This window comes from Pan troglodytes, chromosome 10 (assembly GCF_028858775.2).
Source record: "Pan troglodytes isolate AG18354 chromosome 10, NHGRI_mPanTro3-v2.0_pri, whole genome shotgun sequence".
NCBI classification, from domain to species: domain Eukaryota; kingdom Metazoa; phylum Chordata; class Mammalia; order Primates; family Hominidae; genus Pan; species Pan troglodytes.
The window spans coordinates 86392930-86407122 of NC_072408.2; the positions used below are offsets into that span (position 1 = coordinate 86392930).

Here is a 14193-nt window from a genome sequence, read left to right on the forward strand (position 1 = left end):
CACCCAGACTGGAGTGCAGTGGTGCAATCACAGCTCACTGTGGCTTCGGCTTCCTGGGCTCAAGAGATCCTCCCACCTCAGCTTCCTGAGTAGCTGGGACTACACGTATGTGGCCACCACACCGGGCAAATTATTTTGTATTTCTTTTTTCAGAGACGGGGTTTCACCATGTTGCCCAGGCTGGTCTCAAACTCTTGGGCTCAAGCGATCCACCCACCTCGGCCTCCCAAAGTGCTAGGATTACAGATGTGAGCATTGTGCCTGGCCTAGATTGCCCAGACTATCTGTGGTGAAAAACCACTTTCCTTCTTCAAAATTACAATCTTTCATGGACCAACACTTTTAAAAAGTAAAATTAAAATGAACTGCTGGAAAAATAAAAGTTAAAAAGGTCATACAAAATACAAGTCCAAATGTTTTATTAGATTCAGGCCCATAAAATTATAAATAGAAAAAAAGAAAAGAGTTACATCAGTGGCAAATTCTCCACTATAAGTATGCATACAGGCAATCAATACAGAAAATTGCTACCATATTGATAATTTTGTTATGCCATAATTCTAACTTAATCAAAAGTTGTAAGTAAAACAGCAATTCCTTAAACACCAGTTCATACCCTCTGAACAGCACATATGTCAGTATTTAAAGTTTTTAATGTAACAAATGAGTTTGCTTCTTGTTTGCTGTATTATTCTATTAAAAATTACCCCCAAACTTACACACAATTCTTATCTCAAAGTTTCCGTTGGTCAGGAATTTAGAAGCAGCTTAGGTGGGTGATTATGATTTGGGGCTTCTCATGAGCTTTTAATCAAGATGTTGGTTGGGGCTTCAGTCATCTGAAGGCTTAACTGGGCTGGAGAATCTGCTTCTAAGCTCACTCACATGACTGATGACAACAGCCTCAGTTCCTCACTATGTTGGGCCTCTCCACTGGCCTGTTCACCACATGGCAGCTGGCTTCCAGAGACAAACTGACAGAGCAACCGAGACAGAAGCTGCAGTGTCGGTCATAACGCAACCTCAAAAGTGACATACTATCACACTGACCTTATTCTATTGTTCACACATATCAACTTGGTATGTTGTGTGAGAGGATTATACACAGTGCAAACATCAGGAGGTAGGGTTCACTGGGGGCTATCTTGAAAGCCAGTTACTACATTTGTTAATCTAGGTTGGACCGAGGACAATGCTACTCAACAAGGGATAATGTATATCTAAACTCTTTCTGTGTTTTGTTTTAATAGCAATCAGAGAAAACAGTCTCAAAGGACAGAAATAGCAGTGATTTTAATGCAATTTCAACAAGCTCGGACATTCATTTTTAAAAACTTTTGTCAAAAATGTAGAAAATTTGCTTTTCAAAATTTGTTTTCAATCCTTCACTGACTGGTATCCATTTCCAATAATTTATCCAGCAAATTTACAGTTAAATCGAAAGTGACTTCTCGTTTTAAAAATTGATTCCTCATCTATGAATTTCTTACCTATGAATTTTCTTGTGATAGAAAATAAAAGTGTCCTATCAAATTTGTAAGGTATTTGATTGTAACCTTTTCAAATGTGCAATACCAAGATCACCATCTACTTTACTGATAGTTGTTACTATATCGTAGAACCCTTTATAACGAGCTAAGGTAACTTTCTCCTCAAAAATCCAACTTTCATTTTTGTCACCTGATCTTATCTGCCATTGCAAAGCCTTCTGGCTCACTGCAACCTCCGCCTCCTGGGTTCAAGCGATTTTCCTGCCTCAGCCTCCTGAGTAGCTGGGATTACAGGCGCCTGCCACCATGCCCGGCTAATTTTTGTATTTTTAGTAGAGACAGGGTTTCACCATGTTGGCCAGGCTGGCCTTGAGCTCCTGACCTCGTGATCCACCTGCCCCGGCCTCCCAAAGTGCAGGGATTACAGGCATGAGCCACTGCGCCCGGCCAACTGACATTCCTTCTTTGCATGGAAAGCTAAGATCACTTAAAAAATAAAGAATAAGGCCATCAGACAAAAAGCTAACTCACATATTTGAAAAGCTGGGGACCAAACTGGTTTCTTATCTTGCAAAAACACCAAGAGTTCATCCCAAAATTCAAATACTCTTGACTGAAAAGGTCAGTTTGAAGACAAATGTACACCCTAGCATCTGATAACAGCTGATCAGCTAACTCCCAAATTACAGTATCTAATTTTTTAGAAACCTCAAATGTAATGAATTAGTGTTTAATAATAAATTCACACTTTTAGTGTACTATACTGTGAATTCAGCTGATATAGCAAGAACACTGTTTAGTTCAGCTGACAAAGCAAGACTTTCTCAATGAAAGAAGCAGGACACCGATTTACATTCTGGTACAAGCTTCAGTATGTTTTTCTTATTACTGTGCCTGCATAATTAGAATATATTCCTATAAAAGTAAAGCAAAACTCCAAACCACATTTGTTGATACTGTAACCCTTTGCAAGTGTTATATAGTTCAGAGCAAGCTGTATGTCAGCAATGAAGCTGAAAAATAAATTGTTACTTCCTATGTTAGCAAAACCAATGTGTTCATCAAATTGTAACAAAAATTCCTTTGCAGGATCTTATTTGTCTGAGAGTTAGTCTTCTGTATCACTGTCCTGTCCCTAAACACATCAAGCTATCATGGTGTTGCTGGAAAGTGGTATGTGAACTATCTTCTTTACTACAGATTCATCCAACATTTCCAAGCAAACATGTTTTGTCTTGTCATTTGTATGCAGTTTTTTTTAATGTTAGCAACCTCAAGTCAGACTATCAGAAACCCCAAAAATACTAGTGATCACATGTGAAATCCTGAACATCTGCTCCGGTCATCTTTGTAATATTCTTTCAAATAATGAATTTGGTTTTGAACATATTTGATGAATTCGTTTTGAACATTCATGCCTACAACTACCAATTAAATTTTGATCATTTTATATTGTTTAAATAGCCAGTGTATCTCCAAACAACCCACTTTGGTTTTGGTTTTAGCACTTCGCCCATCAATTATGGCTAAAAACTAAACATAGGACACATAATACTTTCCAAGAAAACTAGTACAAATTCTTTTGATCTGTATCTCTTTGAAATTACTTCCATTGTCATCATTTGGTTTACTACTGCTATCGCATTCAAAAAAGTGTATCTTTGCTTGTCAAAAAAGTCCAGTAAAGTTTGTTTTGTCATCAGTAAATCTGACTTATAAATAATACAAATTTTGCTTCCAGGATTTAAATAATACTTGTAAAACATAAAATTCTAAAGAATGAAAAAGATTTTTACATTTTAAAATTACTATATATTTTTAAATTATTTATGGGACGAGAAGAAGTGTGATTAAAATTAACGAGATTTTAAAAATAAATGCTTTGCTTTTTTGGGGGGGGGCGGGGGGAGATAGGGTCTTGCACTGTCACCCAGGCTGATGTACAGAGGTGCCACCATGGCTCACTGCAGTCTTGAAACCTCAAAACTCCTAGGCTCAAGTGATCCTTCCACCTTAGCCTACCAAGTAGCTGGGACTACAGGCATATGCCACCACCATACCTGGCTAATTTTTTTTTTTTTTTTTTTTTTGTAGAGACATGTCTTACTATGTTGACCAGGCTGGTCTCAAACTCCTGGCTTCAAGCTATCCTCCTGCTTTGGTCTTGGGATTACAGGCATAAGCCAGCCACATTTTACTTAATTCTTACACATTTTTGGGTTACAAATGACTAACTTCAAAATATCACACATTGTAACAGCCCTGCTGGGCATGATTAGCATGCAACTTGCCATGGCACTTGAACTACTCTATATCCTGTTCACAGAGTAATCCACTGATCATGCACTTGGATGTGATGATGACAAGTCAAAATGCAATTCAAGTTTCTAAATGCTTATTCTCAAGTTCTTTTCTTGTCTTGGATTGACAACAAACAGTTCAAGGACTACACTTTGGGTATCACTATGTTAGAGAAGGTTGAAACGTAAAAAGAAGGACAAGAATGTGCAAAAACCTATAAATTGTGGCCCATTTGAGAAACAGAAAACTCCAATATGGCTAAAGCATGGAGTGTAAACATAAGAGTAATAAAATATGAGTCTGAAAAAAAAGCAGGAAACCTGAATTTATTTATTTTTTTTTTAAGAGACAGGTTCTCACTCTGTGGCCCAGGCTGGAGTGCAGTGGACAATCATAGCTCACTGTAAATTCAAATTCCTGGGCCCAAGCAATCCTCCCCTCAGCCTCTGGAGTAGCTACATGTGCGACCATGCCCGCTAATTTATCTTAATTTTTTAGAAGTTAGGTCTTGCTATGTTGCCCAGGCCGGTCCTGAAGTCCTGGCCTCAAGCGATCTTCCTGTGTCAGCCACCCAAAGTGCTTGGGAGTAGAAGTCTGAGCTACCACGCCTGGCCCTGAAAGCTATTTTATGGAAGAATTTAAACTAAAGATCTCCAAATATTATTCATAATTACATACCCATGTTGGTATCTATGTTTACTTATCTACCATTTTTATAGGATTTACAATATGACTATATAAAATAATCGTCTGTATCCCAAAAATAGAGCATAAGAAAAAGACTAAAATTTGTTTTATTTATGGTACAAAAGTTTGTTCTCACAAATATTTTAAATAAAATATTGAATATGCTTCATTATTTCTGAAGATCTTAACACCGTGTGATACAGAGATTCAAAGATCTAGTTCTAACATCAGTTTGAATATTTGATTTTTAATGGCTATCAAAGCAGAAAGGGATGCCTTACAAAAAAATGAGAATTTTTAAAAAAAGTTTCACTTAAAACCTCAAAATCAGCGTAACTTTTCTTAATTCATGAGAACAGATTTGATTTTGTATATCTTACCAGCTGAACAACAATGTGATCTTATTTGCAGTTAAACACTTGATTTTCTCCACAAATTCCCTAATCCCAGACTTACATATTTTGTAATAAACTAGATAACTCATAAATCTGCATAGATGGACATTCAAATTATAGTATTGTGCAATATGCAGAAAGTGAACAAAGCATGCTTCCCTCAGGACACCTTTAGTACCAAATGACCATCTGACATATAGAGCAAAGAAGGAATGACTAAATAACTATTACACAGTAGTAGCTTTTAAATATTAATGCCTTAGTGTTTTTCAAATAAAAAGGTAAATATGAATAAAAGTTCCAATATTTTCCTCCTGCACCCTAGCAGATTATCTTGTATATCACCCCCCTTTGGAGACCACTGATTCAGACTCCATTTAAAGGTAATGGTAAGCCATTAAAGCAGAGAAAGTAACAGTATCATTTTTATAAAATATATTGGGAGATGAGCTAAACGGAGACAGGGAGGCCAGTGTGGAGGCTATTGTAATCACCTATGTAAGAGATGATGGTGTCCTAGATTGGTGTGATGGCAATGAGATACTCAGAAGATAAACTCAACAAGGCTTGGTGAATGAATGGATAAGGGCAAGATGGGAAAAAAAAATAAGTGTCATAAATAATGTCCAGGCTACTGACTTCAGCAAAAGTAGATGCTGATGTCAACTACTGAAATCCATCAGGTTTCACAAGTTTACTTTTGAAAATGCTTAGTTTAGTTTGCTTAGCAGATATTTAATAGCTGTTGATTATACAGGTATGGAGCTACAGGCATATGCCACCATACCTGGCTAATTTTTTTTTTTTTTTTGTAGAGACGTGTCACTATGTTGACCAGGCTGGTCTCAAACTCCTGGCTTCTGGATCTGGAGTCATCAGCATTATGTATAGATAATAAGTGAAGTCATCGGAGTGAATGAAATTTCTACCACAAATACACAAAACGAAAAGAGAATAAAGTCTAAGATTAACAGCTGAGTAGGCTGAGCACAGTGGCTCTCAACTGTAATCTCAGCACTTTGGGGGGCCAAGGCAGGAGGACTGCTTAGGTCCAGGAGTTCAAGACCAGTCTGGACAACATAATGAGACTCTGTCTCTATAAAATTAAAAAAATAAAAAATTAGGCATGGTGGCATGTTCCTGGAGTCCCAAGCACTTGGGACTTGGGAGGCTGTGGTAGGAGGATTGCTTGAGCCCAAGAGGTTGAGGCTGCAGTGAGCAATTACGCCACTGCACTCAGCCTGGGTGACATGGTGAAACCCTGTAAAAAGAAACAAAAACAAAAAAAATCGAGTAATACCAATACACGAAGAAGAGATACAGGAAAGAAAGAACTACAAATAAGACTGGGAAATACCAGCAAAGTGGTAAAAAGAAAATCAACAGAGGAGGTATCACTAAAGCCATACCATATTATAGAAGACCATTAGAAGCATTTTAAAGGACCCATTTTTCACAAAAAAAAGAAGTCCAACTTTCTGCATCCATCCATGACTTTTTAGGTAGAAACTATAATGCTGACAGCTACAAACAAACCATCCAGAAATATGGATGTCTGTTAGTAATCGTGTATTTGCTTGATGAACATGTTTAAAACAATATTTCAAAAAAGTTTAACTTATTAACAATTTTTAAAACCTTCCATCTTAGACTTGTCAATACATAAACGGCATCATTATGCAATTTTTTTTTTTTTTTGGAGACAGAGTTTCACTCCTGTTGCCCAGGCTGGAGTGCAATGCCACTATTTTGGCTCACTGCAACCTCAGCCTGCAGTCAAGTGATTCTCCTACCTCCGCCTCCCAAGTAGCTGGGATTACAGGTGCCTGCCACCACGCCCGGCTAATTTTTGTATTTTTAGTAGAGATGGGGTTTCCCCATGTTGACCAGGCTGGTCTCAAACTCCTGACCTCAGGTGATCCGCCCACCTCGGCCTTCCCAAAGTGCTGGGATTACAGGCATGAGCCACCACACCCGGCCTTCATTATGCAAATGCAAGGAATAGTGAAAAACAAAATCAGTGCTTCATTCCCAATATGTATTATGTTTTAGGGAATACTGTCATAATTGTGAAGAATTGTGTTACTTGATCTTATTGCCAAATTTAGCCATTTAACCTATTTTGAAAGCCAGATATGCACAGTGCAAAATACTCAGAATAAAAGATTGTTCATTAACTCCAAAAAGTTTTTAACATTTTACTTAGGAATGTTAACATAAATCTCTAATACGATACAAAAAGAATCCTCCCTCCACTCTTAGCTACAAAGACATGAACTATAATGCTCAGAAAAGGGAAAAGAAACAGTATCATCAAAGATAAATGCCACCCCTTACTGGAAGTTTTCCCCCTCTGGGAATTTTCGCATCTTATGTAGAAACACCAGGGGGTGTTGTGTTGGGGAAAATTACACTATTATTCTAAAACTATCATGAGAATGAGATTGGCAGCATTAAGAGATTATAGCTAGAGGAATTTTCCACTAAAATAGACATTATAAAGCTTAGCAATGAGAAGAAATACAAGACTCAAGGGTAAATCCTACTTTTAGAATAAGTATCAAATATTCAAAAGTACAGGATATATTCTGAAATTCCCAAATAACCAACAACTACTTAACTGGCTTCCATCCTTTTAGTATCTTTCACTGCCCCATTCTCTTCACCCTCCAACACTCCCACTCCTCATAACAGCTCCTTGCTCTGTGTAGGGTTTATCTCTCTTCCTTTAAATACAAACATACACATAAGCACATACACCAACAACTAAAAATCAAAATCAACTCCCATTATATTAAACTCTCATAACTCTTTATTAAAATTGATACATATTTATTATAGAAAACAGAAAATACAAATGAGTGTCATCAGTAATTCCACTAACCCAGAGATAATGTCCATTAACATTTTATAACATATTAGTAAATGTTTAGCCTTCTGGATCAGATTTCTTTTAAAAATCTTATGAAAAATATGTATCTCCTCCCAGAAAAATAAACATTATCTTCTTTTACACAGAATTTTAGCAGTTTATCACATGAATAGTTCTCAGATAATACTTTATATATATTATACTTTTTGTATCATACTTTTTTGTAATATGTTCTCTCCTCCATTTTACATAAACAGGTAATAATTTTCTTATGTAATTATTTTTCTATAGCATCATTTTAATGGCTGCATTATAACTGTTTATAGCAATATATTATAGGTTTTAATCTATCTCGTTAAAAATTTAAGTTGTTGCAGTTAGGGAATATCATACATATTCATTTCTGGTATATTAAATATAGTGAATTATCCTAAAGAGATCAAATATATCTGGCTGCTCAAATTTCACCACCTGAGAGCTAGACAAGTCCAGAAAACACTCTCCAAATATAGTTTATTATATACAGTAGAAACAGCTAAAATTATACATTCCTCATTATCATCTTAACATGGGTGTCCTAAACAGCCAGGCATAGTACCCTGCACCTTTGAACTATTCAATATTTGACATATAATGTGTGTATATACAGATACATTCTTTAAAAAAAAAAAAAAAGCCTTCAACTAAGCAACATGAAAAATTTCTGTGTAGTAAGAATAGGGGTCACACAAAAACTTGTACATGAATGTTCACAGCATATTGCCTATTATATGTATAATATTTCATATAGGCAAAAAGTGTAAAGAATCTAACATTATGTTAATCCAAATGGTAAAACATAATATAGTATATCCTGCAAACTTCAATATGGAATCATCTTGAAAAAATTATGCTTAGCAAATGACGAGACACAAAAAGCCACATACTTGGCCAGGTGCAGTGGCTCACGCCTGTAATCCCAGCACTTTGGGAGGCCAAGGCAGGCAGATCACTTGAGGCCAGGATTTCAAGATCAGCCTGGCCAACATGGTGAAACCCTATCTCTACTAAAAATACAAAAATTGGCTGGGTGGGGTGGTGCACACCTGTAGTCCCAGCTGCTTGGGAGGCTGAGGGACAAGAATCACTTGAACCCACAACGCGGGGGTTGCAGTGAGCCGAGATCGCACCACTGCACACTAGCCTGGGCAACAGAGTGAGACTCTGCCTAAAAACAAACAAACAAACAAAAAAACCCAAGAAAGCCATATACTATATGATTCCATTTATCTGAAATATCCAACACAGACAAATCTATAAGGACAGAAAACATATTACTGGTTGCTGGGGGACCTAGGGGCAGAGGAAGAATGGATATGAAGGGTATGAAGTTTCCTTCAGGGTAGAACAATTTTGGAACTAGACAGCAGTGATGGTTGTAAACACTGTGAATGCCCTAAAAATGCTGAACTGTACACCTTAAAAGAGTGAATTTTTATGGCATTTGAATTACATCTTAATAACAGGGAACAGTAAGATCAGTTTAGTGGTTAATTTCCAAATAAATGCACAAAATGCACCTAAAATGACACCAAATACTATGACATGGTTTATCTTTCATTATAACGAAGAAACTCTAGATGTTGTTAGACTTCATAATTCAGAACAAGTTATTTTCTGACATTGTACTACAGCTAAAACAAAGTAAAGATCTGAGTGGATTTGTGAAATCTAGAGCCATATATCTAGAAGTTACTTTTCGGGAAAAAATAAAATAAAACCCTATGTTCGAAAAAAATCTAGTTACTGGTACCATCCAGTCACTTGGAGTTTAAATAAGCTAATCAAACTACCACACTGTATCTATTTCCTACCCATGCTAGGCAAATTAACATTACTACCATGAGGTAATGCAACATATGCTGACACAATCTGCAAATTATTACCTGTTTAATCATACAAGTCATTAAACTTCACTGTGCCTCAGTTTACTCATTTGTAAAATAAGAATAATAAAAGCATCTCCCTAGGACTATCAAGGAATTAACTAAATGGAAAGTACTTTGAATAGTACCTGGTACACACTAATATTATATAAATATGAATAATATTTATGACCTAGAAAAGTTCAGAAATTCACCAGTCCACAAAATGTATAAGAATCCCAATTTATTTTAAATAATCATTTTATGACTTTCATGTACTGTTTTCAAATCTATTAACTAGAAAGGTCACTGCTATTGCATGCCTGACAGCATTGGGTAAAATATAGAACATATCCTAATATAGAAATAATAGATCTTGCCAGGCATGGTGGCTCACGCCTGTAATCCCAGCACCTTGGGAGGCTGAGGCAGATGGATCACTTGAGGTCAAGAGTTTGAGACCAGCCTGGCCAACACAGTGAAACCCCATCTCTAGCCTGGGTGACACAGTGAGACTCTGTCTTTAAAAAAAAAAGAAAGAAAGAATAGATCTTGAAAGGAACAGATTTCTTTAGAAAGGGTCATATATAGCCCAAGAAGACTCTCTTTCTTTAACTACTGAGAGATATATTTGGTCGTCTTCAGTTTGGATTTCCCACCATTAAAGAATCTGGCTGATTTCTGGCCAGGTACAATGGCTCACACCTGTAATTGCAGCACTTTGGGAGGCCAAGGCAGGCAGATCTCTTTAGCCTAGGAGTTCAGGATCAGCCTGGGCAACACAGAAAAACCCTGTCTCTACAAAAAATTTAAAAATTAGCTGGGTGTGGTGGCACATGCCTGTAGTTACAGCCACTTGGGAGGCCAAAGCTGGAGAATCACCTAAGCCAGGGAATTGAGGGCTGCAGTGAGCCATGATTACACTACTGCACTCCAGCCTGGGCATCGGAATGAGACCTTGTCTCAAAAAAAAAAAAAAAAAAAAATAATAATAATAATAATAATAATCTAGCTGATTTTTCTGGTTTTGACCCTTGACCAACAAACCAAGGAAGTTTGTGTCTACTTGGTGGTTCTCAAAACAAGAACTACTGGTTAAAACAATGATCATGGTGAAACCCCGTCTCTACTAAAAATACAAAATTAACCAGGCATGGTGGCGCATGCCTGTAATCCCAGCTACTCAGGAGCCTGAGGCAGGAGAATCACTTGAACCTGGGAGGCGGAGGTTGCAGTGAGCCAAGATTGTGCCAATGCACTCCAGCCTGGGCGACAAGAGCAAAACTCAGACTCAAAAAAAAAAAAAAATCATAAAGTTCCATCTAGGAAAAAAAGTTAACATTGTTGTGTTGCAACATCTTAAATCTTGAATGAAAACTATGTTTCTAAATAAATTATTCATCTCTAAACTTGAACCGGTTCTAGTCGGTTTCTTATGAAAGAGCTTGAGAATGAGGTTGAGAACTAAAGTTCTTAACTGGCCATCCCCAACCTTTTTGGCAACAGGGAACAGTTTCATAGAAGACAATTTTTCCAAGGACCAGGGGGATGGCAGGGAGGATGGTTTCAGGATGAAACTGTTCCACCACAGATCATCAGGCATTAGATTCTCATAAAGGAGCATGTAACCTAGGTCCCTCGCATGAACAGTTCACAATAGGGTTCGCACGCTCCTATGAGAATCTAATGCCGTTGCTGATCTTGCAGGAGGCAAAGCTTAGGCAGTAATGCTCACCGACTGCTCACCTCCTGCTGTGTGGACTGGCTCCTAACAGGCCACAGACAGGTAGCAGTCCACACCCCGAGGGGTGGGGACCCCTGGCTTAAAGTATTTCACAGTGTCTCAAATTAAATGCATTTATGTTATGTAGAAGTCTTATCATTTAAACAATGGCAAAGATTTAGTTTACTGAACCATCTACCCAGAGTTAGTTCTGCTATAATACAATATTAAGTGTTTCTAAAATCACTGTGTTATGCAAAAATCACTCAATAAAAACATGGTGGGCCAGGCATGGTGGCTCATGACTGTAATCCCAGCACTTTGGGAGGCTGAGGTGGGTGAACTACTTGAGATCAGGAGTTTGAGACCAGTCTGGCCAACATGGCAAAACCCCATCTCTACTAAAAATACAAAAGTTAGCTGGGCATGGTGGCAGGTGCCTTTAATCCCAGCTACTTGGGAGGCTGTGGCAGGAGAATCACTTGAGCTCAGGAGGTAAAGGTTGCTTCAGCCCAGGAGGTAAAGGATGCAATGAGCCAAGATCATGCTACTGCACTCCAGCCTGGGTGACAAGAGTGAGACTCCACCTCAAAAAAACAAAAGGAGGGGGGCAATTATACAGAAAATGGGGTTGGAGGACAATGTTCTAAAACTTCATCTGTGACACATTATAAAATATAGTAGTCTAATATAAAGTGGTAGTACAGTTTTACAGGTTACAACAGCTAAGAAATAAATAAATACAGCATTTTATCTTGAAAAAGTAGTGAGGTTTCCTTATAGAAGCTGGTTGGCAGCAGAAGGGTTGCAGCTTGTGGGTTAATACGAAATGTGAGAAAGAAGATATCTGAAATTAGACTGGAAGTTGTAACATCACATATGGAAGTGATAGGGACAGGAGGCAGGAAAATGCTGGGCAGAAGAGGGTGGTCCTGGTGAGGGTCCCACCCTCAATCCTTGAACTGTGGCCCAAAGTGAGAACATGCATCCCTGTTTTCCTGCTTGAATGTTGCCTTTTCCAAAACCACCCATGGCCCGTCCTGCTCCCCATCCTGTGCCCATAAAAACCTCAGGCTCTGCCACCACAGAGAGGAGAGGAAGAGAAGAGGAGAAGCAGTTTGACTTCAGAGTAATGGCTTGACAATGCTGCACCAGGGAAAGATTATCTTCCCACTCTATCCCCTTTCCAGCTCCCCTTTCATTGGCAATATAATCCTCCATATTCACCACCCTTCAATTCGTTCATGTGACCTGATTTTTCCTGGACACTGAATGGGTGCAAATGCTAAAGGCTGTCATACTGACCCTCTGCTCTCACTAGCAGAGAGCAACTGCCTCACAAGAAAAGGCAGAGGACCCACTGAACTGTTTAACACTTAAGCCGTCCATGGATGGCAAAGCTAAAAGAGCACTAACTATAACACTTCTTCTGGGACTTCAGGGGTGGGCATCCCCCTAGATACTGCCATGGGGACAGTACAGAATTCATTCCTGCCAGGGTCCAAAAGCGCTCACCCTGGCTCTTGCACCTGCTCACCTGTGCTCCCCCTCCCATGAGGGGTAGAATGCAGTGGGTTCGAGTGAGTGGAATTTGCCCCTGCCACACCAAAGTGCCCGGCTAGGTCCAGCACCTGTGCACTCCAGTTCCTGCCTGCAAAGGGGCCAGGGAAACTTTTCTGCTTCAGAAGCAAAGCTGTAGCTCATACTGAGGTACCTGGTAGATGTTTGTCAGGAATGCCTGAGAACCTTCTGTGTATTCCTATGCAGCTTGGTTGAGCTGGGTAAGGTTTTCAGCATTTACCTAGCATTTCTGGTGAACAAAACTGTATATAAGCAAAGGTAAAATTTGAGTTAGGGTCAAACTGTTCCCTAATGTACCAATTAGGACCAATTTGCATTTCAAAAGCAAGCATTATAGCAGAATTGACTTTGCAAGAAAATTCTGACCCTGAAGAAAAAGAATCATAGTCATGTTTTATCCAAATAAAGTAGACAGAAATTATGGGTTACCAAAGCAGTGACAGTGAGGATTTCTGGTATATTTATGCTACACTTCGTTTAAAAGGCAGAAATCACTCAGTTGATACTAGCCATTATTTAGAGAACTTAAAAGGTGAAGATACTCATGTTACATTAGGTGAGGAGTAAAATTACACATTGAGGCCAGGCACAGTGGCTCATGCCTCTAATCTCAGTACTTTGGGAGGCAGAGTTGGGAGGATCACTTGAGTTTGAGATCACCCTGGGCAACATAGAGAGATTCTGTCTCTACCAAAAATTAAAAAAAAAAAAAAAGAAAAAGAAAAAGAAAATTACGCATTGAAAAAAAAAAAAACCCACAAATTGGTAACACTGATCCATCTTTACTAAATCTTGAGTTTCAGAAATTACATAACCCTCACCTCCAAATAGTTCCCTACAGTTAAACACATTTTTATAAGGAAAAATGGGAATATGTAAGACACATTCCACGAAAGTCAATTCAAATTTTAAAATACAGCACAATTAGACTGAGCACGTAACAGACTCAAGGCTAAAAATGTACATTCTTATTTGTGAGAAAAATTAAGTATTTAATTCGTAATTTATGAGAGCATATATTCAAACGAATCTTCTGGGTGTTTGAACCTCCTAATGACTTTAAGAGTTATTTCTAGCTATATAAAATTTATATATATATTTATATAAATCTTATAGATATTTATATATAAATCTTATAGATATTTATATATAAATCTTATATTTATATATAAATCTTATAGATATTTATATATAAATCTTATACAGTATATATTTTATATATTTATATATAATATATAAT

The 14193-nt window shown here is 37.8% G+C and overlaps 1 protein-coding gene across 3 annotated transcripts in view; it reads right to left on the reverse strand.

The window, feature by feature from the left end:
• PAWR (pro-apoptotic WT1 regulator) overlaps positions 1–14193 on the reverse strand; it is a 100688-nt gene that overhangs the window by 7341 nt on the left and 79154 nt on the right. Inside the window, exons 4-5 of one of the 3 annotated variants that reach the window (XR_008538520.2) lie at positions 6283–7599; positions 720–974 (exon numbers count right to left, since the gene is read on the reverse strand). The exons of 1 other annotated variant lie outside the window; for it this stretch is intronic. The gene's annotated coding sequence lies outside the window, so the exon portion shown is untranslated. Of the gene's footprint in view, positions 1–719; positions 7600–14193 lie in introns of all 3 variants that reach the window. One more of the 3 variants, XR_008538519.2, reaches the window with a different exon arrangement.